Consider the following 27,664-nt stretch of genomic DNA (forward strand, 5'->3'; position numbering starts at 1 on the left):
TTCCATGGTTGAAATATCTAACACCAGAGGGCATGAATTAAAGGTGAGAGGGGGGTAGGTTCAAGGGGGAAGTGAGGGGTAAGTTTTTTTTTCAAAGAGTCATAGATTTCTGAAATATGCTGCCTGGTTTGGTGGTAGAGGCAAATAAATTAGAGACTTCTAAGAGATGTTTGGATGGGCACATGGATGTATGGAAGCTGGAGGGATGTGGACATGGCACAGAGAGGAGGGATTAGCGATTGGGTGCTTTTGATTTGCTTCTTAGTTGGTTTAGCACAACATTGTGGGCTGAATGGTCTTTTCCTGCACTGTACTCCTCTATGTTCTATGGCATGATATCTTCAATAGGAATAAAGAGAACTTCAAAGGAGCTAGATACTGGGGGAAATGGAGGATGTGTATCCTGATAATTTCTCCCTTGCTCAACGTGTGTATGTCGGTCAGGCTTAAAGTGCTTTTTGTTATCTATACCATTGCTATTGTGAGGTAAAAGATGATGCATTTCCAAAATATTTAGAATATTTCACTAACAATTTTAAATATTAGGTAAGCTGAGGACACGGACAAACTCACATGAAATGAATACTTGAAACTTCATCTATTTCTCTTTGGGTTGTTAAAATTTCAGTCTGACATCAAAAACCCAATTGCAGCTCAAGGTAGTGTCCACGGCCAGACTGAAAGTGAGAGGCCACACTGTTCAAAGTGTTGAATCGTTACACAGTGGAAGTCCTTCCTTCATCATTGTTTCTGCTGGCACCAAACCTATTCTTACCCTCACAATTCAATGCTTTCTTCTGTTTCTTGATCTACTTGTAATTAATTTTTTTTGAAGGTATAATCTTTCCTAGAGTAATTATGATCTAGAAACTATTGACAATTTTCAGAACAGCAAACAATGCCAAACACATCCTTTCCACTGTAACCTAAAACTAGGGATTTGTTAGGAGGATGTTCCACACCCCATGCATATTTTAATTATTGCAGAAAAATATATCTGTTGTTTTTATTAAAGCAGATTCATTTAAACCTGGTGTCTTATTTCATTTCTGAGATTAACCAAGAAGTTTCAGTGTCCTTCTTAACTCACTGTAGGCAAAGATGTGCATGTTTTGCAGGGTTTGATACAATGAAATTTATCACTTCATCTTGAGGTCCATGCCTATGGATCATAAAGTTGCTGCACAAGTTGTTCCCGTGGTTACGTAAGCGCATGGTATGTTGGCTTTCATTAGTCAGGGGATGGAGTTCAAGACCCACGAGGTAATGCTGCAGGTCTATAAAACCCTGGTTAGTCTACATTTGGAGTATCACATTCATTTCTGTTTTCCTCATTATAAGATAGATGTGACTGCCTTAGAGAGGGTGCAGAGGAGGTTCACCAAGGTACTCCCTGGATTAGAGAATGTCTTATGAGGATAGGCTGTGCGAATTGGTCTTTTCTCTTTGGACTGAAGGAAGGTGAGAGATGACTTGATAGAGATGTATAAGATGCTAAGAGGCATAGATAGAGTTGATAGCCAGTACCTTTACCCCAGAATGACAATGGCCAATGCCAGAAGACATAATTTTAAGATGGTGTAAGGAAATTTTAGGGGTATATTGAAGGTAAGATCTGAGTAGCAAGAGCATGGAACGTGTTGCCAAAGGTCGTGATGGAATCAGATACATTGGGGACATTTCAGAGACAAGCACATGAATGAAAGAGAAATGGGTCACCGGGTTATGTGAGAAGGAAAGGTTGGACTGATTTTAGAGCAGGTTTGGGGTGCCATGGTAGTGTTGCTGTCAGCACAACGCTTTTGCGTCTCAGGGCCTTCTGCCGCTCAGAGCTCAGTTCTGGCGCCGTCTGCAAGGAGTCTGTGTCCTCGCTGTGGAATGCGTCGGTTTCCCCTGGGTGCCTCGGTTCCCTCCCACAGTCTAAAGTCCTACCGGGTAGGTAAATTATTCAATGTGAATTCTCCCATGATTAGGTTAGGGTTGATCGGGTTTGCCAGTGGTTACTGGGGCAACGAGGCTCGAAGGCCCAGAAGGGCCTGTTCCACACTATATCACTAAATAAACAGTTAAGAGGTGGGCCCAATGTGATGGGCCGAAGGCCCTGGACTGTGCTGTAGTGCTCTGTGATCTCTTATGATAAACCTGCTAATTGACTCTGATTTGTGCAATTGAACATTAGGAACTCCCTCTGACCACAAGGCCACTTGCAGGGTTGTATGTGCACTGGAAGTTGTTATGGTCACTGTTACTACCCAAGGAGTTTGCCACAGAATAACTAAATGATTTTACCAGCAGATGGTATTATCTGTAGTTAAGTGAATGAAGAATCGTACACTAATCACACTGATCACTTTGCACTATAATAGACTTGGTTCTGCTCGTGTTCTTTCTTGTAAATATTCTGTATAACTTGCGTTTAATTTACAAGACAGCTGTTTATCTGATGCTATCTGCCTATAATGTTGCCACAAGTAAGTGTTTTATTACAGCTGTGAATATGTCTACATGTGCAAACTTGACTTTGGCTTTGGACATCAGTAGGATGGGGAAAAATCTAGAGGGGAGCACAGCGTTTTGTTTAGATGATGTTATGGATGCCTTGGAGAATCGTTTAGTAATCTCACATCCTCACAAAAGGCCATGGACTTCTGCTTTGTGCTCTGGATCAACCAGAGGTCAAGATGGTCGAGGCCTGAAGGTCAAACCTGTGATTGGAGAGGCCTGGGGACAGAACCAGAGGTCAGCGCAGTCTGCAGGGCAAAGCCAAAGACTGAGGTCTGGTGGCTGGCAAGCCTGGAGGTCGAAGACCCAAGCTGGAGAGTCCCGAGGTAGATAGAGTGGGGTCAGGGCCAGAAGCAAATGCTTGGAGGCCCGATGGCTGTGAATTTTAGAGCCCGGGGCCAAGGACTGGAGGCCCAAAAGTGACCTGGCCGGTCCTGTAACTGGGGGGGGCGGCTTGTTTTGCTTTGGTTGCCTTGTTCTGCTGTTGTTCCTGCTGCTTGGGTTGTTCTGCTGAGCACTCTGGGTGGGCTATGTTGGCGCCAGAATGTGTTGTGACAGTTATGGGCTGCCTCTGCACAATCTTGGGTGTGTTGGCTGTTAACATAAATGACGCATTTTGCTGTACGTTTCGCTGGATACGTGATAAATAAATGTACCTGAACTTGAATCTGACTGACTGGAAATAGAAGCAGCGATGCAATGTGTTTACTGCACCAGTGATCAACACAATTCTACTCTCCTCAGCTTACAAATAAGGTGAAAAAGTCTGCAAGGTGTTTTCCCTCCTGAGGGAAGCCATTTAACTCGCTCCTAGTAATTAGCGGACATTTTATACTTGACTTCACTTTATGGTGAAACTGCCCTCTGCGAATAAAGAATAGTTCGCAGCCTCCTAATCCTTATTACCGAATGGCCCAGCAAGGTCCTTATCCCTAAACTCTGGAGGTGCTTAATTATGTTTGTTCTTTGGAAAACATCTTGTCAGGTGACATGAATCGTGTGGAATTGTTGAATGGAGAACAACTGAGGATATAAAATCAGTTAGAAATTCATTTCTTTCAGTGGAGTTGATTTCTCTTTAAATGTTTTTTTCTTTAATTGGCAATATTTGCACATTTTTTTTGCTGTCACACAAAGTCTGGAGTGAATCTGGAGTGAATCTGGAGAGTGAGAGAGAGAGAGAGAGACACACCCTATAGCTCAGTACGATGTGGTAAAGTGTAACTTATGAGAGACAGCATAACCTTGTAAATTTTTGTCCAGAGGACCATAAGACATAGGAGAAAAAGAGGCCATTCTGCCCATCGTCTGCTCTGCCATTCCATTATGGCCAATTTATAACCACTCTCAACTCTATTCTCCGGCCTTCTTGATGCCCTTGCTAATCAATCCCTGCTTTAAATATACCTAATGACTTTGCCACCACAGCCATCTATGACAATGAATTCCACAGATTCACCACCCACTGGCTGAAGAAATTCCTCCTCATCTCTGTTCCAAATGAACATATCTCTATTCTGAGGTTGTGCCCTCTGTTCCTGGACTCACCCACTATTGGAAATTCCCTCTCCACATCCACTCTATCTAGGCCTTTCAATATTCAATAGGTTTCAAAGAGATTCCTCTGAGGTACCCCTCAGCTATCCCCTTCCTAACCAGCGGAACTGGGCTGCCATCAACTACATTAGGTTGTTACTCCTGGTGCTGTAAACTCTGAACTTCCTTCCCCTCATTTCAGATTCAGAAGCAGGTTTATCTTCACCAACATCATGTCATGAAATATGTTGTTTTGAAACGGCAGTATAGTATAAGACAGAAAAAAAAAATTACTATAAATTACAATAAATAAATAGATCAGAAGATCTCTCTGCTCGATCTTTTGCATTATTTGTTTATATATACCCATTGTAATTTATAATAATTGTTATATATTGCACTCAACTGCTGCTGCAAGACAACAAATTTCATGACATGTCAAAGATAGTAAGCTTGACTCTGATAAACAATGCAAAAGATAGTGGGATAGTGATTATGGGTTCATGGGCTGTTCCAAAATCTGACGGTAGAGGGGAGGAAGCTGTTGTGTGTCTTCAGGCTCCTGTACTCCTCTCTGATGGAAATAATGAGAAAGGGGCATGTCCTGGAGGCTGAGGGTCCTCGAAGATGGATGCCGCCGCCTTGGGGCACCACCTGTTGAACATGTCCTTGATGGTGGAGGAAGGTTGTTCCTGTGATGGAGCTGGCTGATCAGTGTCAGAACCGGGTAAAATCTCACTGGCACATGTTGTGAAACTTACTGTTTTACAGCAGCAGTACATCAGTACATTGTGATACATAATACATATTAAGAAAACTATTAATTTTACTAAAGAATATTTATATTACTGTGCAAACGTCTTAGGCACATATAGCTAGGGTGCACGGTCTTTTGCACAATACTGTATTTGTCAACGTGGAGCACAGAGCAAATCTGGCAGGAGAAAGGGACGTTGGGAAAGGTGGGGGTGAAGCCCTGCAGGAGGGGTGTGGGCTAGGTGGCATAGAAGGAGTGCCAGGAGTGGCATTGGCATGGGTACAGACACACCCATCCCTGAGACACCAGGCCAGGTCATTTGATGCCAAGCATTTGCTTTATTGATCCTTACAGAATGTTTCTCTGGTGCTTTCTGCTCTCTTCCACTTTTCCCAACCATGATTCCCCTCTCTGTGACCCATTCCCAGTCTCAGCCCACAATAGAGACCTGTATCAGAATCAGGTTTATCATCACTCACAAATGGCATGAAATTTGTATTTTTTTAAATGGTGGCATATAGTGCAATGCATAAAATTACTACAGTGCTGTGCAAAAGTCTGAGCTATATATAGGTGGCTGTGACTTTCGCACAATACTGTAAATTATGTAAATAGTGTGAAAAGAGAGCAAATAAAAAGAGGTAGTGTCCATTGTCCATTCAGAAACCTGTGAGTGTCTTTAGACTCCTGTACCTCCTCCCTGAAAGCAATCACCAGCTAATAGAGATACAGGATGCTATAAAGGTGCAGTTTATGGGAACAGTGCTGGATTTTGTTTTTCGTTCGTCAAATGAAAGTGGAATTTGCTGCAAAGCCTACATTACATTTCCCACACCCCATCCTCATCACATTCTACAGGGGTTGTATTGAGAACATCCTGAGCAGCTGCATCACTGCCTGGTTCGGAAATTGCACCATCTCGGATCACAAGGCCCTGCAGCGGATAGTGAGGTCAGCTGAGAAGATCATCGGGGTCTCTCTTCCCACCATCACGGACATTTACACTACACGCTGCATCCGCAAAGGAAACAGCATTATGAAGGACCCCATGCACCCCTCATATGATCTCTTCCCCCTCCTGCTGTCTGGGAAAAGGCTCCGAAGCATTGGGGCTCTCATGACCAGACTATGTAACAGTTTCTTCCCCCGAACTATCAGACTCCTCAATACCCGAAGCCTGGACTGACGCCTTTCCCTATTGTCCTTTTTATTATTTATTGTAATGGGTGCACTGTTTTTGCGCACTTTATGCAGTCCAGTGTAGGTCTGTAGTCTAGTATAGCTTTCTCTGTTTTTCTTATTACGTAGTTCAATCTAGATTTTTGTACTGTGTCATGTAAACCATGGTCCTGAAAAACGTTGTCTCATTTTTACTATGCACTGTACCAGCACTTATGGCCGAAATGACAATAAAAGTTGACTTGACTTGATTTACTGAGGTAGTCTCTCAAACTGCTGGGCTCTGGTTCGTGTGTGCGCCTTGCCACTGCTGGGTCCTAGAACATCCAGTACAATTTCAGTGAGGAACTGGAAGGGCACCCTCTCACACCTCACCTCTGACTCTTTGAACTATGTACATACACCAGTACCCACAGGAACAGGCCTGTTGGCCCACAATGTTATGCCAAACCAAATAAATTAGCAACCAAAATGGCCAACTAAATTGATCTCTTCTGCCAACCCTATTCCCAGTTCCATTGAGAGTAGGGGAAATTCAAACAAGAGGACATGAGTTGAGAGTTAGGGGGCAAAAGTTTAGGGGTAACACGAGGGGAAACTTCTTTACACAGAGAGTGGTAGCTGTGTGGAACGAGCTTCCAGTAGAAGTGGTAGATGCAGGTTCGGTATTGTCATTTAAAGTAAAATTGGATAGGTGTACGGACAGGAAAGGAATGGAGGGTTATGGGCTGAGCGCAGGTCAGTGGGACTAGGTGAGAGTAAGCGTTCGGCATGGACTAGAAGAGCCGAGATGGCCTGTTACCGTGCTGTAATTGTTATATGATTACACTATGTCCATATCCTTACATTTTCCTCACATTCATGTGCCGATCTAAATGTCTCCTAAAATTGCTGATGTATCTGTCTCTACCACCCCCTCAGGCAGCACATTCCTGGCACCCAACACTCTGTGATGTCACGTACCCCATGACCAGATTAAAGAACCAGCAGAAATGGAGAACACACTGGAGTCTGGTATTGCTATAAACTACTAGTGTTTATTAGTAACTATGCAATACAGTAATATTAATGCAGATATATTGAACAGGTTAGCAAAGATATATATATGTGTGTGTGGAAATAGGAACAAAACCAGGCTCTTTCAAACCTAGGGGTAAATAGATACAGTCTTACGATGTGATGAAGAGAGTTCAGTTCAGTTCGAGGTAGTTAGTTGAGTAAAGTTGGAGAGAGAGAGGTGAGAGGTGATGCCGTCAGTCTTCCCGTTGTCTTCTGCATTCCTGTTGTGGTCACCGACTATGACCATGATACGTACGACTGTTCTTCAGTGGTGGAACTATTACCCAGGAAAGGAATAATTCCCCACCGGTAGTACTTTTTCACATTGTGAGCCACTGATCAATTTCTACAAATCGATCCTCTGAAACCCCACCTTCCTGTGGGTGCAACAAAGCTCGTTCAGTGTCCACACTGTGTGTCTGTCTGTGTAACAGCGGACCTGGTTTTTACCTCCACATGTTGGACGCCAGCTGTCCATCAACCTGCTCTGCCCTCCGCTCTTTGCAGGAACTTTAACAAGCAGGCAAGTGTTCTTGTGGAAAGGTAAACAACTTTCAGAGAAACCATAACTTCAATCTTTTGAGCAGTTTCTGTCTCTCTCTCTCTCTCATTGCACTGGACGCCTCCCTCTCTCTCTCAATAGCAGCACAGTTTATAGGGTCAATTCTGGACCCCGTTCCAAACTAGGGTTACCCATGACAAGGAAACTAACTTGCCTTTTGCATGTCCCAGGGTGAGGGACTTCTCAGAATGAGACCCCAGCATTCTTAAGTGGGAGAGTGAGCTGCCAGAGGTTGTGGGCCATGTTGGTACTGAGGACATGGGTAAGGTGAGTGATGAGATACTGCAAAGTGAATTCAGGGAGTTGGGTGCTAAGTTCAAGGACAGGGTTGTGACCTCAGGTTTGCTACCCGTGCCACAAACTAGTGAGGCCAGAGATAGGAAGGTCATCCAGTTTAACACCTGGCAGGAGTGAGGGCTTCAGATTTTTGGATCATTGCGCTTACTTCCAGGGAAGGTGGGAGCTGTACAGAGGGGACAGTTTGCAGCTGAACTGGAGGTGGACCAATATCCTAGTGGGAAGGTTTACTAAACTAGAGTTGCTGAGGGATGGGAACCAGAGCCCCAGAACAAATAGTGAAGAGGGTGCGGGGAAGGATGTCATTAAGCCGACAGACAAAGTCAGGAGTTAAAATGTTGAGCATGGTGGGACTAATATTCTGAGCTGCATATATTTCAATGCAAGGAATATTTTAGGAAAGGTGGGTGTGCTTAGAGCATGGATCAACACGTGGAATTATGACATTTGAGGCATTAGTGAAATGGTTGCAGGAGGGGAAGGATTGGCAGCTCAATATTCTAGATTCTGTTAATTTAGACATGACAGAAAGGGAGGATTTAAAGGAGGAGGGGTGGTATTACTGGTCCGGGGAAGTATCAATGGAGTGCTCAGTCAGGACAAATTGGAGAACTTGTTTAGTCAGGCTTTACGGGTAGAAGTGATGAATAAGAAAGATATGAGCACATTAATGGGATTATAGTATAGACCACCCAGCAGTCTGCAGGAATTAGAGGAGCAAATTAGTGGAGAGATTGCAGCCTGTTGCAGGAAATGTTAGGTTGTGATAATAGATGATCTCAATTTTCTACATATTGACTGTGACTCCCGTACTGTAAAAGGACTGGATGGGAAAGAATTTGTGAAACTGGAAATTGGATTATACATTAGCTTCGCAGAAGAAGCCAGAGAATATTTCTAGATGGTTGCCTCTCTGACTGGAAGCATGTGACTAGCTTTGGCCACAGGGGTCTGTGCTGGGTCATTTGTTGTTTGTCATCTATATCAAAGATCTGGATGATAATGTGGTTAACTGTGGCTAAGTTTGCAGATGAAACCAAGAGTGGGGGTGTAGTAGACAGTGGGGGAGACTATCAAAGTTTGCAGCTGCATCTGGAAAAATGGGCTGAAAAATGACAGATGGAATTTAATGTGAGGTGTTGCACTTTGGGAGGATCAACCAGGGTAGGTCTTACACAGTGAACGGTAGGGCACTGAAGAGTGTGATAGGGCAGAGGGATCTGGGAACACAGGTCTGTAATTCCTTGAAAGCAGAGTCACCATTGGATAGGGACATAAAGAAAGCTTTTGGCATGTTGGCCTTCAGAAATCAATGTACTGAGTACAGGTGTTGAGATGTTGTGTTGAAATTGTATAAGACATTGATGAGGCCTAATTTGGAGAACTGTGTGTAGTTTTGGTCACCTAGATAGAACATAGAAATCTACAGCCCATTGCAGGCCCTTCGGCCCACAATGTTGTGCCGACCATATAAACTACTCTAGAAACTATCTAGAATTTCCCTACCGCATAGCCTTCTCCTTTTTTCTGAGCTCCAAGTACCTGTTTAAGAGGCTCTTAAAAGATCCTGTTGTATCCACTTCCACCACCACTGCCAGCAGTGCATTCCATGCACCCACCACTCTCTGTGTGAACATCTTACCCCTGACGTTCCCTCGGTATCTATTTTCAAGCACCTTAAAACTATGCTCCCTCTTGTTAGCCATTTCAGCCTTGGGGGAAGAAGCCTCTCATCATCTTATACACCTACAGGAAAGATGTAAATAAGGTTGACAGAGTACAGGGAAAAAATACAAGTATGTTGCTGTGACTTGAAGACCTGAGTTATAGGGAAAGGTTGAATAGGTTAAGATTTTATTCTGAAGAACATAGAAGATTAACGGAAGGTTTGACAGAGGTATACAATATTGAGGTTATAGACAGAGTAAATGCAAGCAGGCTTTTTCCACTGAGATCATGTGATACTACAACTAGAGGGCATGGGTTAAGTGTGAAAGGTGAGATACTTAAGGGAAACATGTGGGAGAACTTATTCACTCAGAAGTTGCTGAGGGTGTGGAATGAGCTGCTGGCACAAGGTGGTGGATGCAGGAGTTGATTTCAGCGTTTCAGAGAAGTTTGGATAGGGATGTAGATCGGTAAAGTCTGGAGGGCTATGGTCTGAGTACAGATCTATGGGACTAGGCAGATTAATGGTTCAGCACAGACTAGATGGGCCAAATAGCTTGTTTCTGTGCTGTAGTGTTTTATGACTCTATGACTCAATTTTCTTTGAAATTACCCACTTTCACCTTAAGTGTGTGACCTTTGGTATTAGTCATTTCAACCCTGGGGAGAAAGGATATTCTGTCTACTTTATCTATGCTTCTGATAATCTTATAAACCTCTATTAGATCTCCCTCAGCCTCTGCCATTCAATAGAAAGCAAACCCCATTTTGTCCAACCTCTCATTATAGCTCATGCCCTCTAATCCAGGCAGAATCCTGATAAACCTCTTCTGCTCTCTCTCCCAAGCCTTGACATTCGTGGTACAATGGAGTGACCAGAACTATAAGTAATATTCAAAACGTAGCCCAACCAAAGTTTTATAAAGCTGCAACACAACTTCCTGACTTTTGAACTCCATGATTGGACTAATAAAGGCAAACATGCTGGAAGCCCTCTTAACCACCCTATCAAACCTGTGTAGCCGCATTTCAGGGAGCTATGAACTTGGACCCCAAGATCCCTCTACTCGTCAGCATTATTAAGGGTCTTGACCTAACAGTGTACGGTCTCTTTGCATTTGACCTAGCAAGGTGAACCACTTCGCATTTGGCTGAGTTTTGATCAGCCATTCCTTTGACCCTACACGCAACTGATCTGTATCCTGCAGTATTCTTTGCCAGTCTTCTACGCTGTCGACAACACCACAAATCTTCGTATCATCTTCGTGAAGACTGAGCGCTCCTGACAAAACTCCACCCACTGAACTGCTGGAGGGGCTCGGCAGGCCGGGCGACGTCCATGAAGAGAAACGTATAGTTGGCATTTCGGGTTGTTCCCGATTTATTCATCACGTGTACATGGAAGCTGGCAGTGAAGTGCTTTGCCATGCTTTGAGTCCCTTAACCCGGAGAAAAAGCTGAACTGAGTTTAGTTGAGTGTGTGGTTGGACAGAGAGACCTGTTTGATGGCAAAAGGTCACCACAGTAGTAGTGCGACCACTTGAGTCTGGTAAGATGGAGGTCGTTCTCATGTACAATACCAGGTACAATAATTGAGTGCAATACTTTCCAAGTTTTTAGACGTAATGTTGAATTTCCTTGAACTGCATTTGATGTTACCTTTGAAGTGTTTCCTTTGCCAAACAGGGCCTCATTGACCTTTCTTCAAGTGTGAGGAAAGGATTTGTTTCGGAAGTCATGAGCCAGGCAGCCGGGGGCATGATCTATCCCGCAGAGTTGGGGTTGTTTTATCACGGTGAAGATGATCTCATTTTGGCCTCCCCCAGTACACTGGTGTTGATGCATCTGTTCTTCCAGCTGATCCTGAAAATCTTCTGAAGTTCAAAATTCTTTGGTGGTATTGTTTAGGGCTACAACACCTTACGCACAGGGTGGTAACTACTCGTTTGGATTCGACCTGCTTTTTGTGGGGAGTGGATAAATTTCTGCATTGTCAGGTAGATGTCAGTGTTGTAACTCCGCTGGAACAGTTTGGCTAGAAGTACAGTTAATTCTGGTGCACAGTCAAGATTATCACCTGCTCCCATGGCCTTTGGTACACTCAGTTCTGACGTCCATTTTCCAACACTACATAATCGAATCTGAAATAATGAGCCCAGACTTCTGTGATTACAAGGAACTTGTTGAATGCTGAGATACATGCTATTTGAAGCCTGCTGGTTCACACAGTTGCACATATTAACCACCTGTAATTTTAGGTCCTGAACCCTCGGCCAACCAAGTAACGATACCACATTTGGAGACCATAAAGTGCTGATTCTTAGCTAAAAGAAGTTGCGACATGTAGTGTAGTGTGCCTTCAAGAATTGGGGATATACCAGGGTACTTAACTCAGAACACAGAATGTAGAAGAGTACACCACAGTACAGGCCCTTCTGCCTACAATATTGTGCTGACGTGTTTACCTATTCTAAGATCAATCTAAACCAGGGGCTCCCACCCTGGGGTCGACAGACTTCTCAGTTAAAAGTAGCGGTCCATATCATAAAAAAGGTTGGGAACCCCTGATCTACACTTCCTTTTCCACAAGCCCTCCATTTTCCTATCAAACATGTGCCTATCTAAAATGTCTCTAATGGAGCTGCCTCTATCTCTAGCCCTGGCAGGGTGTTCCATTAACCCTCCACTCTCTGTGTAAAGCAGAGGCAAGACAATGGTGGTGATTTCAAGTAGAATATCTGCCAGGATTCTTAAAATCAATCTAAAATCTAAAATCAATCTTAAAAACCCTCCCCCATAACCGGCCATTTTTCTTTCATCAAAATGCCTAAGTGTCTCTTAAATGCCTCCACCATCACCATCATCACCCCTGGAGGCACCTTTCATGCACTCACCACTATTTGTAATAAAAACCTTCCTCTGACATCCCCTCTGTACCTTCCTCCATATCGCTTTAAAATGATACCCACTCGTATTGGCCACTTCTGCCCTGGTAAAGGCATCTGGCTGTCCACTCAATCTGTTCTCATCACCTTGCACATCTCTATCAGGTCGTCTTTCATCCTCCCTCACTCCAAAGGGGTCTCCTCCCACTGCTCAGTGTTTCTGTTCATGTGAGCATGGTACTTCACTGCTTGGGTTTGAAAGCTGCTCATCTATTGGGGAAATTATTGCACTTCAGTGAAAAATATCTGGCGAGAAATCCCTGCTAGTACTTATGTGATCATAAATCACTTTTCTTGCAAAGCTTGTCTGGTTCCATTATCATTTAATTTACGGGTAATGTTTACACTGGGTTGGAATTGTTATTAACATTGAATATTGATGCACAATAGTGTAAGCTATGCACAGCTTCTTATTAAATCAGGCCAATTATGGAATAATACCTGAATACTTCTGAAGCGATAATGATCCATTAGAAAAGATCTGTGGTGCAAGATGTGTAATTGCATTTATTTGTACTTATTGCGCAGATTGCAAGCTTGTAGTCATTTAAATAATTTTAATAAAACTAAAATAAAATTTAAACAATCATAAACAATTATCTTGTGACCACATTTTTCTTAAGCTGCAAAATGTACAGGTAACAACTAAACTTACGGATGTGTGGCCAAGCACAGCTCCAGTGCCATATTCAAGTTTGCTGATGTCAGCGCTGTCATAGGCCAAATCAGAGGTGGTGAAGGACAGCATAAACGAGGGAGATTAAAAATCCGGCTGAGTGGTGTCACAACAATATCAGTAGGACCAAAGAGCTGTTAGAGGTATGCAAAATAATGAGGGGTATAGGGGGTAAATGCAAACAGGCCTTTTCCACTGAGGTTAGGTAAGACTAGAACTAGAGCTCATGGGTTAAGGGTGAAAGGTGAAATGTTTAAAGGGAACATGAGAGGGAACTTCTTCACTCAGAGGGTGGTGAGAGTGTGGAACGAGTTGCCAGTGGAAGTGGTGGATGCGGGTTGGATTTCAACATTTAAGAGAAATTTGGATAGGTTGATGGACGAGAGAGGTATGGTCCAGGTGCAGGTAAATGAGCTAGGCAGAATAATTGTCTGGCATGGACTAGATGGGCCAAATGGCCTGGTCAGTACTCTAGTATTTTATGACTCTATAAATTTGACTTTACTTGCAATTGTAAGTTATAGATTTGTAATTTTCTGCTGTGGCCACACATGACAAATTTGTGGGGCCGAGACCCTTCATCAGGTCTGGGGAAGAAAAGTAAGAATTCAGAGTAAGATTATATAATACAACTACTCTGTACAGACATCCACAGCATAATAAATTTCAAATTGTCTCATTCAGGCTTAAAGATCTAATTGCTGCGGAGGATTTCTTACTCTTGTGGGATAATGTCTTTCCTGACCCGCTGGGGTTATTCAGTTGGCGGGTGCGACTCGTGGCTGTGAAACAAGCTCAGCTCCTGGGGCCGCCTCCGTGGTGGTTGCTGGAATGGACGCTGGGACTGCTGGAAGTGGTTCTGAGAGCTCCGGACACCCTTCTTGTGGACATGTTGGCTTCCTGAACGGTGCATGACAAGCTGATAGATCTGCTGATCTATTTCAGACCACCAGATGAAGCTGTGAGCCAAGATCATTTTGACCACGCCTAGAAGTGATGTGGCTCCTCCAACACTTTAGCTCTTTGCTTGGATGTACAAAAACTTCCAATCCCCATACAACGCAACCTCTGACAAGAGCAGGTTCATCCAGACGCTGGTAAAAATGGAGGAATTGGCATTTCTGCTGCACATTCCATTCATTTTGTGTTGCCAAATAGATCTGAGACAGTGTGGGTCTTTTCTGGTTTCACTTTGTATCGTCTCTGCTGTAATAGAGAGACTTTCAATTTGCATTAGGGAGAATATGTCAAAAGGAATGTCGTCTTTTGTAATATTTTCAGGTATTTCTTTTTCCAGGATCGTTACCCTCCTGAGTTTGATCTTGTAATCATGTCCTCCAAGAAACAGAGCCCATCTCCACATTTGTGTTGCTGTTGTTAGTGGAACACCCTTCTGTGGATTGAAAATGGACACCAGTGGTTGATGATCAGTAATGAGAGCACACTCTCCCCTATAAAAGTACTGCTGAAACATTTTACACCCCAAACCAGACTTAACGCCTCTGTCAGTTTTTCTCTGCAGTGGTAAGGCAATGTGATGCAAAGGCTCTGGGGCAATAATTTTCATCACTCATGACATGTGACATGACTGCACCTGTATCATAAGCTGAGGCATCACAGGCAAGCTCCTCTGGCCGATGTGGATCGTAATGTGTCAGTTCAGTGTCACCATTTCCTTTGTTGTCTGGAAAGCCACCTCACACTGCTTTGTCCATTGCCGTTGCTTCCCGATCTGTAGTAATGAGTTCAAGGTGTGGATCACAGTAGCCAGGGTTAGCGGGAACTTGTAGTAGTAATTGATAAATCCTAAAAAGGACCACAAATGTGACAAGCCCTTTGGCCTTGGGGCATCTGCCACTGCTTGAATTTTCTTAGCATATTTGTGTATTGTTTGAATGTCAATGGTGTCAAGCAGTAAATGATGCTTGATTTAAAGAATTCACACTTGTATTGTGCTCTAACCCATAATCTTCTAATCTTTCACACTGTCTTGAGATTTCAGAGATGTTCCTTGTCATCCTTACTGGTAACAATGATGTCATTCAGGTAACAATGAGTGCCTGGGCAGCCTTGTTACCTGCTCCATGGCTTTCTGCCAGAGTGCAGGTGCAGATGCTGCTCCAATATAAACCTATTATAGTGATACAGCCCTTTGTGTTTATGGTGAGAAACACTTTGGACTCGTCTTCCATTTCTTTCTATAGCAGGCTTCAGGAAAATCCATTTTACTGAAGTGCTTCCCTCCAGAAAAGTTTGCAAACAAATTCTTTATCCTGGGCAGAGGATATTGATCTACTTTCAGAACTGGGCTGATGGTGACCTTAAAAGCACCACAGATCCTGACAGACCTATATTCTTGGCTACTGGGACCACTGGCGTGGCCCATGGGCTCCACTCAACCTTGAAGAATTCCTTCAGCTTCCAGGCGATCTAGCTCACTGGCTACTTTATCACAGATGGAATAAGGAACCAGGTGGGCTTTGTAAAACTTGGTTGTGGCATTTTCATTTAACACTATTTTAGCCTTTGTGTGTTTTGAATTTTTGAATGCCGTCCTTGAACACTGCTGTGGCATCATCCACCTTTCATAATTTGCTTTCAGTTGACTCCATTGCAGGGGATGTGGCATGCAAATGGTGGATGGGTTGCCAATCAAGTTAGTTGTCTCAGCCAATCACAACCCGACAATGCTGGTCCTCCTGTTATTACCACATAAGTTCAATGTTGGTTGTTGTATTTCACTGCTTTTAATCTCATTCCCATTGGAGCTGGCTTTTCTCCAGTATAAGTTCTTAGTTGGATATCTGCAGGGTTCAGTTCATTATCTTTTGAAATACCATTCAAACTCATTTTTTAAAATGTCTGAAACAGCTGAGCCTGTTTCCGATTCCATTTTAGTTAATTTCCCATGCATTACTGGTGTAAGACAGATTACTTGTCTATTGTTAGTTTTCATGTTGTAAATCTGAATGCTACTCTGTCCTGCATCACTCATCATTATTTGATTTTTTTTTTGTCAATGGTTTGCAGATTAGTGCCACTTTTGAAACTGCATCTTTACTTTGTATATTTTTCTCCTCTCTGTGCAGTCCATTTATTTTTGTTGGACTGACATGCTCTTTGTTCCTGTGTTGCTAATTTTTGTATTTCAGTTTTAAATCTGCATTGGTCTGGTGTATGTGAGCCCCTCCCAGAATGGTAGCACAATTTGTTTGGCCAGGCAGGTTTCTGTTTAAATTTTGTTCTTGTTCACCTTCATTCCAGACAGCAAGTCAATTGAGCCTCTGTCTGTTGTTTCCATAGATACAATTATTTCAACTGCTCTTTTAGATGTGAAATGTGCTTCCGTCAGGAGCCATTCTTGAATGCATTCTTGTAAGATTCCGCACATAAGTGATCTCTCAGTGCATCATTAAGCCCCTCACTGAACTGACAATGCTCAGATAATTTCTTAAGTTCAATCACATATGCCAAAATGGACTTCCCTTCATTTTGATTCCACTTCTGAAACCTAATGTGTTCTGTAATCAACAATGGCTTCAGTTCTAAAAGTTTCTGCATCACTTTCATGATATCAGCAAAGCTTATTTCAGCTGGTTTGGTTGGAGCAGTAAAATCTCCGAACAAACTGTATGTGTTTCCACCCAATGCATTCAACAAAACTAGCAGAGGCTTCTCATTGGCTATTTCATTTGCTCCAGATTCCCTGTCTGCCTTCATCTCTCCCGAGGATGCCCACAAGGCAGTGGGGTTATTTACCCACAGCTGGGGATCTGGTTCACTGGCACCAGGGCATGTCCACACACTGGCGGGCCTACGTGCTTCATGTGCAAGGACCAGATCTACTCCCCGTCTTCTGTAGTTCAGCCTGAGTGAAAGGAGTTCAGTTTCTGTGTGTCGCCAGCGAGCTAGCACAACTTGAGACTTGCTGTTGGAGAGGCAGGGAGAGACTTATACATTCAGCTCCCCTTTTCGCAAGACTGCTAGCCAGTGGAGGAAACTGAAAGTGACAGTGAGTGACAAGCACTACCCACTTCACAACCACACTACATGCATTACAACAACCATTTTGACACCCAGAGCTCACTGTTTATAAACTCATGAATTTGCCTATTTTCTGCCTTTTTTTATTAACTCAAGCATCGTTCTCCTCTTGTGAAGAGGAGAAAACGTGGTTTCATTTTAAAAAAAAATTCAAACGTCTCACTCTGCTTCAACAGTTGTCTCGGGTTCACTTAAAACTTCCTCGTCTCCGCTGTTAAGCTTTGTAACTCCAAAACTTGAAACTAACTGAAAGCCAAACAAGAGAGCCTGAAAGATGTGTGTATTCTTCATTTGTACTTTTAGCGAGGTGCTCACTTATGACGCGGTGGCGTGTTGACATATTCTATTCATGTACTTTTGTATACAATCTGTAGTGGATTATGTAAACAACCAAGAATGCTTAATGTATTTACAAGATTACTCAAATATTAAAAACACAACACATTTAAATGGGGTAACACACACAAAGCTGGAGGAACTCAGCAAGTCGGGCAGTATCCATGGAGTCAATGTTTCGGGCCAACATCCTTCATCCTGACTGTTTATTCCCCTGCATAGATGTTGCTTAACCTGTTGAGTTCCTCCAGAATTTTGTGTGTGTTGCTCTGGATTTGCAGCATCTGCAGAAACTCTTGAATTTTATGTAAATAGGCATTTGATGGTCGGCACAAACTCAATGGGTTGAAAGGCCTTTCTCCATTCTCAATAATCTGCAAGTCTGTAACTCCAAACTGCATCTTTGAGTGTGGTGAGGCTTATTTTTGTCTTCATGACTGACTGACTGGGCTCTTCTTTTTGAAAGATTCTGAGTAGTCTAGTTCATTAAACATTACAGCATGTTGATCTGCCGGACTGGAAACAATTATAATCTTGGCCAAACTAGACCCTGTCAGGAAAATACAGGAGAAGAAAGCAAAGGTTTTGCTGTTAGCAGAGAAGATTTAAAAGTACATTCATAGCAGTAATATTTTGAATTCTGACACTATTGTTCAAAATTATCATTGAACATTCTAGAATGAAATATCAGCTGTCACATTTGTTCACAAGTGCAATTATAATCTTTTCGCTTCCAAACATCTACATATAAGTTAAGTAAATTTCAAAATGAGTTGGATGAGCAGATAAGCTTAAATCATGTTATATAGATTGAAACAGAAGCTTTAGAATAACAAAATAGATGCGAATAAAATGCTACCTGATGCATCAAAGTGAATGAATTATTTGATGGGTTTACTTTGCAGCATTAATACAAATGGAAGTGAATCTGTTATGCATTATCTCTCTTCTCTCATCACTTTTTCTTCTTCAGATCCTCCTCACAATATTTTTAATCTTGAGATTTTTGTCTTGAGGTAATGACGGCAATTTATAATCATAATTGGTGCTCAGCGCTGTAAATTGGATGTCTACATTTACAAGGTGGCATGGTTGTGCTGCAGGTAGTGTAACACTTTACAGCACCAGTGACTGAAATTCTGGTTTCAATTTTTGACACTATATATGAGGAATTGGTATGTTCTTCCCATAATTATGTGGGATAATTATGCTCTGTTTTCCTTCTGCATTCCAAAGACGTACAGGTTAGGGTTAATAAGTTTCCGGTATGCTATTTTGGAACCAGACACTTACGGGCTGTCCCTGGATAGTATTGGTCATCGACACAAATGACATATTTCACTGTACGGTCTGATGTTTTGATGTACATGTGACAAATATCATCGTCGTCATGATGTAGGTGAATATGGTCTTTGACCATAACTGGTCTTGGCAAATTTTTCTGCTGAGATGTTTTGCCATTGCCTTCTTCTGGGCAGTGCCTTTACAAGACGTGTGACCCCAGCCATTGTCAATACTCTTCAGAGATTGTCTGCCTGGTGTCGGTAGTCACATAACCAGGACCTCTGATACACACCATCTGCCCATATGACCGTCCACCACCTGGTTCCATAGCTCCACGTGACCCTGATCAGGGTGGGGGTGGCCACACCTTACCCAAGGCTGACCTGCAGGCTAGCGGAGGGAAGGAGCACCTCCTTTGGTGGATTGGAGCGTGGAGAGTTTGGTTATCGTTGTATTGGAAAAAGACCAGCGCACACAGGCTATTCAGCCATTTAGCATGTCCACATTGAATCTGTAACTTAAACACAAGAGATCCTGCAGACGCTGAAAATCCAAGATGGCACACACAAAATGCTGGAGGAACTCGGCAGGTCAGGCAGCACGCGTGGAAATGAAAGAGTCGACGTTTTGGGCCGAGACCCTTTTTCGGGGCTGGAAAGGAAGGCGGAAGGCACCGGAATAAAAAAAAAGGTGGCGTGAGGAGGAAAGAGGAGAAGCTGGAAAGTGATCAGTGAGGCCAGGCACGTGGGAAAGGTAGAGGGCTGGAGATGAGGGAATCTGATAGGAGAGAAGAGTGGACCATGGGGGGGAAAAGGAAGGAACTTTACTCCGTTCTGTCCGCCCTATGACCCTACTTCCACGCACACACTCTCCAACAACGATCACTAGGTAGTGATTAGTCCTGATGAAGGGTCTCAGCCTGTAACGACTGCTCTTTATTCCGGGATCTTTGCTTCCCTCCATTGGTGCTGCCTGATCTTCTGAGTTCCTCCTGCGTTTTGTGCGTGTTGAACAAGATTTCCAGCATCTGCAGAATCTTTTAAGAAAGTGATTAGCAAATGGTACTGCTGTTTCATTCCTACCTTTTTCTTAACTGGGATTTAAAGATGAGCTCTATTTGTCAAATGTACATTGAAACAGGCAGTGAAAGGCATTGTTTTGTGTCAATAACGAACCAACACAGTCTGAGTGAGGATGTGCTCGGAACAGACCAAAAGTGAAGCCATGCTTCTGGCACCAGCATAGCATGCCCACAACTAACTTGTATGTCTTTGGAATGTGGGAGGAAACCATTGCGGTCACGTGAAGAATGTACAAGTTCCTCGCAGAGAGCAACAGGATTTGAACCCGGGTCACTGGCGCTGTAGTAGTGTTATGCTAGCGGCTGCACGACCATGTCTTACCACTGTCATTTCTTGGAAGCTCATCTCTGGTCAGGAGCACTCAATGCCCCCTCTATTCACATACGTTCCCTGATAAAATTCATTCTATTGAAGTAAATTGAATGAATTTTGCAGAAATTGTGCACAACACTGGCACAATTGCGTACATCATTCAACACTACTGGTAATAAGCTTTGTTTCCTCTTGTAGAACTTCAAAGACCAGGGGATAAATCAATATACTTCACTAAATTTGTTTGGTTTTGTTGGAAAAACCATTTAATGCTGAAGAGACGCAAGTTGCTTTCAGTCCTGTTTGACGCTATTTGCAATAAACGCCTGAAATTTGGAGCTCACCAATTTTTAGTGTCCTTGACTGGTGCTATTGGCACCAGACTCCTGAAATAAAGGTAGGCAAACAAACGTTATTTGTTGGTTAACTTAACTTACTTGCTGCCCGTTATGCCGTTGGTGTTTCGGGAAGCAATGAAGGTCCTCCATCTCTGATGTGGTCCAGGGTTTCCTTCATTGTGCCGGTAGCATCCCCTGGGTTTTCACGACTGTTAGCCATGCAAGTCCGAGGTGAAGACTCAGTGATAGATGGATAGATACTTTATTGATCCCAAAACAAATCAGTGTGTCACAGTAGCATTACAAGTGCACAGATATACAAATATTAGCAGAGAAATAAGAAAGAATAAAAAATAACTTACCTTAAACTGTCTAACAGCAGAGGTCATCACTTCTCCGGCTATAGGTTGACTCATTATAGAGCCTAATGGCCGAGGGTAAGAATGACCTCATATAGCGCCCTTTGGAGGAGCCCAGTTGTCTTATTCTATTACTAAAAGTGTTCAGTCAAAGTGGCAATGCAGAGGGTGAGAAACATTGCCTACAATTGCCAGGATTTTCCGTAGGGTTCTTTGTTCTACCACAACTTCCAGTATGTCCAATTTGACTCCTATAACAGAGCCAAACTTTCTAACCTGTTCATTGGGCCTGTTGGCATCATCAGTGCTGATGCCATTGCCCCAGCACACCACCACATAGAAGGTTATACTGGCAACAACAGTCTGGTAGGATATGTGAAGGAGAGGCTGCATATTCCCAAGGGCCTCATTCTCCTCAGGAAGTAGAGGCAACTCTGGCCCTTCTTGTACACAGTCCCTATGTTGGGGCTCCACTCAAGTCTGTCATGTAGGTGTACCCCCAGGTACTTGTAGGTCCTCACCACACCCATGACCTCTCCATCAATAGTAACAGGGAGCAACATAGGCTTAGCCTTCCTAATGTCCATGTGGTGGCTGCAATTACCAGCCGCACCATCAGTCGGGCATATTAAAGTGTCCCGTAGCCAACCATCCTCCTGATAATCTGGCCAACGACGGAGCTGTTGCATTACGCCAGCCTAAGTAGATGGGGCTGGATAATTGGATCGTGCCATTCTGTGGTGTCACTTGGTTTGAGGAGTATTTGTTGTTGTAACCATGCTCTGTTTAGCTGATGCAAGTTTGGACTCTAGAACAGTTCTGTTGAGCTTGTAAATATTTTGGGTAAATAAAACCCCTACTTTTTTCTACATTTACATGCTCTCCAGTTTTATGCTTACCCTTGTCTTTCACAGTCCATCACCATCTCCTCTGTCATACAGATGATTCAGCTTGAACCATTTAGCAAAGTCCTCCACCAGCGTCCTGCATTTATCCTCCCCTCCTTCCTTAATATACTCAGCTAGTGCTGAGTCATCAGAGAATTTCTGCACATGACATGGCTCAGCGTTGTGTCTAAAGTCTGAGGTACACAGGGGAAACAGGAAGGGAGCCAATACAGTCCCCCGTGGGGCCCCAAGGCTGCTTATAGCCATGTCTGACACACAGCTCTGAAGCCGCACAAGCTGTCGTCTGCCAGTCAGGTAGCCCATTACCCCAGCAACAAAGGCTGTATGGTATTGAGAAATCTAAAAACATCATCCTCACAGTGCTGCCTTGCTTATCCAAATGGAAGTAGGCTCTGTTCTGCAGGTACATGATGGCATTGTCGACCCCAATGTGCTCCTGGTAGGTAAACCACAGGGGATCCAGGGCTGATCTGACCAGGGGTCGGATGTGAGCCAGGACCAGCCTCTCTGGTGTCATCACAATTTGTGAGGTCAGGGCCACTGGACTGTAGTCATACAAGACTTTTGGTCGGCCCTTCTTGGGTACTGGGACCACGAACAATGTTTTCCACACAGTCGGGACCCTTCCAGCTGAGAGCCAGGTTGAAAATGCTCTGAAGAGCCCTGCACAACAGCCCAACACGCTCCACACCATCCGGTCCCAATGCTTCGCCGTGTCTGAGTTGCCCCAGAGAACTTCTCGCCTGCTCGGTAGTGGCACCATCGCACTCAGGCACAGAGTGATGCTTCACCGCTGCTTCCGGAGTAGTTTTGTTTTAACAGTTAAGCTTGTTAGTCCTGAGCTGAACCCCCAAAGTCGGAGGATTGCCGGATCATTGTCAGTCTGGCCTCCACCCTTTGACCTGTCTGGCATGGGTGACCCTACAACCAGCCAAATTATAAAATCCTGACTCCAGCCAGCATAGCTCTCTGGGTCATCGAGGCACTCAAACCTCCAAGCCACAACAAGGTAGTGGTCTTGTAGGATTTATTGGTTTATTATTGTCACGTGTACTGAGATACAGGGAAGAACTTGTCTTGCATACCGTTCATACAGATCAGCCACATCTGGCATGGGAGCTAGATAGGATCAAAATAAGCTGCAGAGAGTTGGTAAGTTAGTCAACTCCATTATGGGCACTGGCCTCCATAGTATCCAGGTCATCTTCAAGGTGCAGTGCCTCAGAAAGGTAGTGTCAGTTATTAAGGACCCCCATCACCCTGGAAACACCTTCTTTTCATTGGAAAGGGTACAGAGGAGATTTATCAGAAGGCTGCCTGGTTTAGAGAATATGGATTATGATCAGAGATTAAGGGAGCTAGAGCTTTACTCTCTGGAGAGGAGGAGGATGAGAGGAGACATGATAGAGGTGTACAAGATATTAAGAGGAATAGACAGAGTGGACAGTCAGCGCCTCTTCCCCAGGGCACCTCTTGCTCAATACAAGAGGACATGGCTTTAAGGTATGGGGAGGAGAACAATGTTTGGCCCAACATTGTGGGCTGAATGGCCTGTACTGTGCTGTATTGTTCTTTGTTCTTACCATTGGGTAGGAGGTACAGAAGCCTGAAAGTGCACACTCAACGTTTCAGGAAAAGCTTCTTCCCCTCTGCCATCTGAATTCTGAATCGATATTGAACCCATGAAAACCACCTCAATGCTTTTAATTTTATTTTTGCACTATTTATGTAACTTAGCTGTTTGATATATACACACACTTACTGTAATTCAGTTTTTTAAATATCTTTATTATGATTTATTACATTGTACTGCTTCCACATAATTAACAAACTTCACGACATGCCGGTATTATTAAACTTGATCCTCATTCTGATTCAATTCAACACATGGTTATTTTTTTAAAGGTAGAACAAGGAAAACAATAACAGAATGCAAAGTAAAGTGTCGTGCAGGTAGATAGTAAGGTTAAGATGATAACAAGGTACAAAGTAGATCACAAGGCCAAGAATCTATCTTATACAAGAGGTCCGTTCAAGGGTCTGACAGAAGCTGTCCATGAGCCTGGTGGTAGATGCTCTCGGGGTTTTGTATCTGCTAGCTGATGGGAGAGGGAAGAAGAGGGAATGTCTGGGGAGGGGATGAAGAGTTTTTGACTATACTAGCTGCTTTACTGTATCGGAGTTGATAGAAGAGAGGCTGGTTCGTATGGTGGTGCTGAGCTGTGTCCACAATTCTCTGTAGTTTCATGCAGTCGCAGACAAACCAGTAGCCGTAGCAAGCCGTGACGCATCAGACATCCTGCGTTCTATGGTCTTTAGCCTCCAGAGGAAGTACAGGCACAGGTGAGCTTTCTTGGATATGGCATTAACGTGGCTGGACCAGGACAGAATATTGGTGATGTTCACACCTGAAGCTTGAAGCCCTCAACCCTCTCAACCTCAGTGTCATTGTTGGAGACAGGGGCAACTTTGAATTAAAAGGTGCGTAACTGAATTTTGCTGAGAACTTGGGTGTGAATCAGCATTTAACTACTCTCCATGACGTGTATTGTACAATAGGAGAGATGTGAGTCATTGAGGTGAAGGAAAAGATGGGTGTTGGGTTGAGAGGCACCATTCTCTGCTATGGCTGACACAGTGGTTCTATGATGATTGGCCCCATCAACACTAAGTGGCCTCTAGTGTTTGAAAGATGCTGTCAGCCGTCACCCTGTCTTTCAACATAGTGCTGTAAGAGAAGGGGGTATCTGTGGAATTCATTGCCACCGACAGCTGGTGGAGGCCAAGTCATAAAGTGGAGGGCCATAGGTTCTAAAGGCATCAAAGGTCACCGGGAGAAGACAGGAGAATGGGATTGGGAGGGATAATAAATCAGCCATGACGGAATGGTGGACAGACTCAATGGGCTGAATGGCCTAATTCTGCTTCCATGTCTTATGGAGATACTGCGTGGTTAACAGGACCTTCTGGCCCTAAGAGCCCATGCCATCCGTAGTGCATTCAGTGGGGATGCAGTCATTGCCAAAAACTCGCGCTGATGCCTGAAATGGGAATTCATCAGGGAAAAATGAGGCTTTCCAAGTCTACTATTGAATCACTGAAGTCACATCGAGAATGCTTTACATCATATCCCTCTGCCAATGTGCCAGAGCAATGACTCTAACCAGCCCCCAAAGATGCACTGCTGGTGGTGCCTTCACAGGTTGTATCATGCCCTGTATGGCAATTCCAACATTCAGGATTGCAAGAGGCTGCAGAAAGAAGTGGACACAACCTGGCCCGTCGCAGGCACAGTCCTCTCCACCACGGGCAGGAGGTACAGAAGGTGGCATCCGTCATCGAAAGATCCCTGCCACCTGGGTCATGACCTCTTTTCCCTGCTGCCATTGGACAGGAGGTATAGAAACCAAAGTCCCACTCTACCAACAGCTACTTTCCTACGTCCGTTAGGCTCTTGAATGGACCTGTGCGATCCTACATTACTTCAGGAATGGAACATGACATGGAGAGATGGAGGTGCACAAGATGATAGGAGCATAGGTAGAATGCATGGCTTGAGAATATTTCCCCAGGGTGAAAATGACCAATACCTGAGGGCATAATTTTAAGGTGATAGGGGGGATGTCAGAGGTAAGTTTTCTTTTATACAGTGAGTGGTGTGTGCATGAAAGATGCTACTGGTTGTGGTGGCAGAGGCAGGTACATTAGGGACATTCAAAAGGCTCTTAGATGGGCACACAGATGAAAGAAAAATGGAGGGCCAAGTGGGTGAGGGTTAGATTGATCTTGGAGTAGGTTAAAAAGTTGGCACAATATTGTGGGCCGAATGGCCTGTACTGTGCTGTACTGAGAGAGAGCCTTCTCTCTGATTTTGTCTTTTTTTTGTACTAAGGTTTTATTTTTGCACAATCTTTCTTCTTCATCTCTTTACTGCCGTGTATAATTCATGTATAATTTATATATAATTTATTTTCTGTCTGCTGCCTGTACCTAGGTGCCGGTCATGTTGCTGCAGGCAAGCTTTTCCAGGGGACCTGTAGCTCTCCGTACTTCAGCACGAGGCCATGAACTCGAGTGGGTTCGTTCCTTTGCTTCAGTGAGGGAGATGATAGGTTGCACTTTAATGTAGCAACTTCGTCTGCTAACGGCAGAAAGACTCGCTGTGTGACATCGGCTAGACAGTCGGCATCAGGCGAAGAAAATCCACACAAAGGAACGCTTGTGCTTGGAGTAAATTATTATTATGATCTATCGTATGCAAAACAGCATTTATGTGCAATATTCGTATAAAAAGTGCATGCAAACGGTTTAATTTCTAGGCCAAATACTGTGTGTCAGAACAGAATTGCACAGTTGGAAGCAGTCTTAAATCATTTTCATAGAACTTGAAGTTGCTTCAGGATATTTTGCTTCATTATCTTTCGGGCATATTTAAAGTGGAGGCCGATAGGTTCTTGATTGGTCAGGGTGACAAAAATAGTGAGATGAAGACACCAACAGAGAAGTCTGTTGTCACCAGTACAATCTTCTATGTGGTTTAGAATCTCAGAGAACAATGGCAACCAACAAGGACATCCTCTCACTGTGCCTGTGGTGTGCAGTTGGGGTAATCACATAATCACAATCAGAAGCAGGTTTATTATCACCGACATCTGTTGTGAAAGTTGCTGGTTTGTGGCAGCTGTATCTTGTAACACCTAATCCATAAAAAAACAAACATAATCCATAAAGACAGGAGGAGGTTCTGCAGATGCTGGAAATCCAGAATAACACATGCAAAATGCTAGAGGAACTTAGCAGGTCAGGCAGCATCTATGGAAAGAGATAATCAACTGATGGCTCAGGCCGAGACCTTTCATCAGGACTCACAATGAAGGGGAGCTTCAATACATAACGTTAGCTTGAAAAGGTATCCTAGGGAAAATACAAGCAGAATGCTGGAAGCCTGTTGCAAACAGCTCAGCATGTTAGACTGATCAAACCAAGAGAAAGGACTACAGATTTATATAATTAACAGATATCTTAGCAAATATAAAATATCAGTGGATTAACAAGAGTCATGAAAAAGCAACAAAGAATAAAAATGATAACTGTGCATTTATAGCACCTGTCATGATTTCAGGACAGACTAAAGCATATCCCAGTCAACGATGTGCTTCTAATGTGCAAACAGTACTAATGTACCAACTTAATATGTGCACAACAAGAACTCTTAAACCAAAAGTATCATGACAACGGGACAATCGTGATTCCAAAATCTTGTGATCTTATTCTGCACTTAAACCTCTTTTGTTATCTCACTCTTATAACTGCATAGAAACATAGAAAGAGTAGGATATCCATCCCAATTCTTCCCATATTCCATTCAACTATAAGGCACAGCAGCAGAAATAGGCCACTCAGCCCATTGAATCTGCTCCACCATTCTATCATAGCTGATTCCATGACCCCTTTAGCCTTAAGAACTACATATACATATTTCTATATTAACATATTTAACAATTTGTCTTGAATTATTTTCTCTGGTGGAGAATTCCATGGGCTCACTATTCTTTGGGTGAAGAAATTTCTCCTTATCTCAGTCCCATATGGCGTTCCTCTAACTCCTTGACTGTGATCTTTGATCTTGGACCCAATCTGTCCTGCTCCTAATATTTGTCGGTTTTGAGGCAATCCCCTCTTAATTCTTCAACAATAAGATAAAAGATTTGGAAATGATTGCTTGGTAGCATTATTCAGAATTCAAAGTTCAAAGTAAATTTTATTTTCAAAGTCACCCTATACAGCCCTGAGATTCATTTTCTTGTGGGCATACTCAAT

General features: G+C 43.4%; 1 long non-coding RNA gene across 1 annotated transcript in view; it reads left to right on the forward strand.

Moving 5' to 3' along the window:
- Window positions 1-26,409, forward strand: part of LOC132400358 (uncharacterized) — a 69,984-nt gene extending 43,575 nt beyond the window's left edge. Inside the window, exon 4 of the long non-coding RNA XR_009514236.1 lies at window positions 25,839-26,409. This is a non-coding gene — a long non-coding RNA (uncharacterized LOC132400358). The remainder of the gene's footprint in view (window positions 1-25,838) is intronic.
- Window positions 26,410-27,664: the final 1,255 nt, after the last annotated feature.

Source organism: Hypanus sabinus, chromosome 10 (genome assembly GCF_030144855.1).
Source record: "Hypanus sabinus isolate sHypSab1 chromosome 10, sHypSab1.hap1, whole genome shotgun sequence".
NCBI lineage: Eukaryota > Metazoa > Chordata > Chondrichthyes > Myliobatiformes > Dasyatidae > Hypanus > Hypanus sabinus.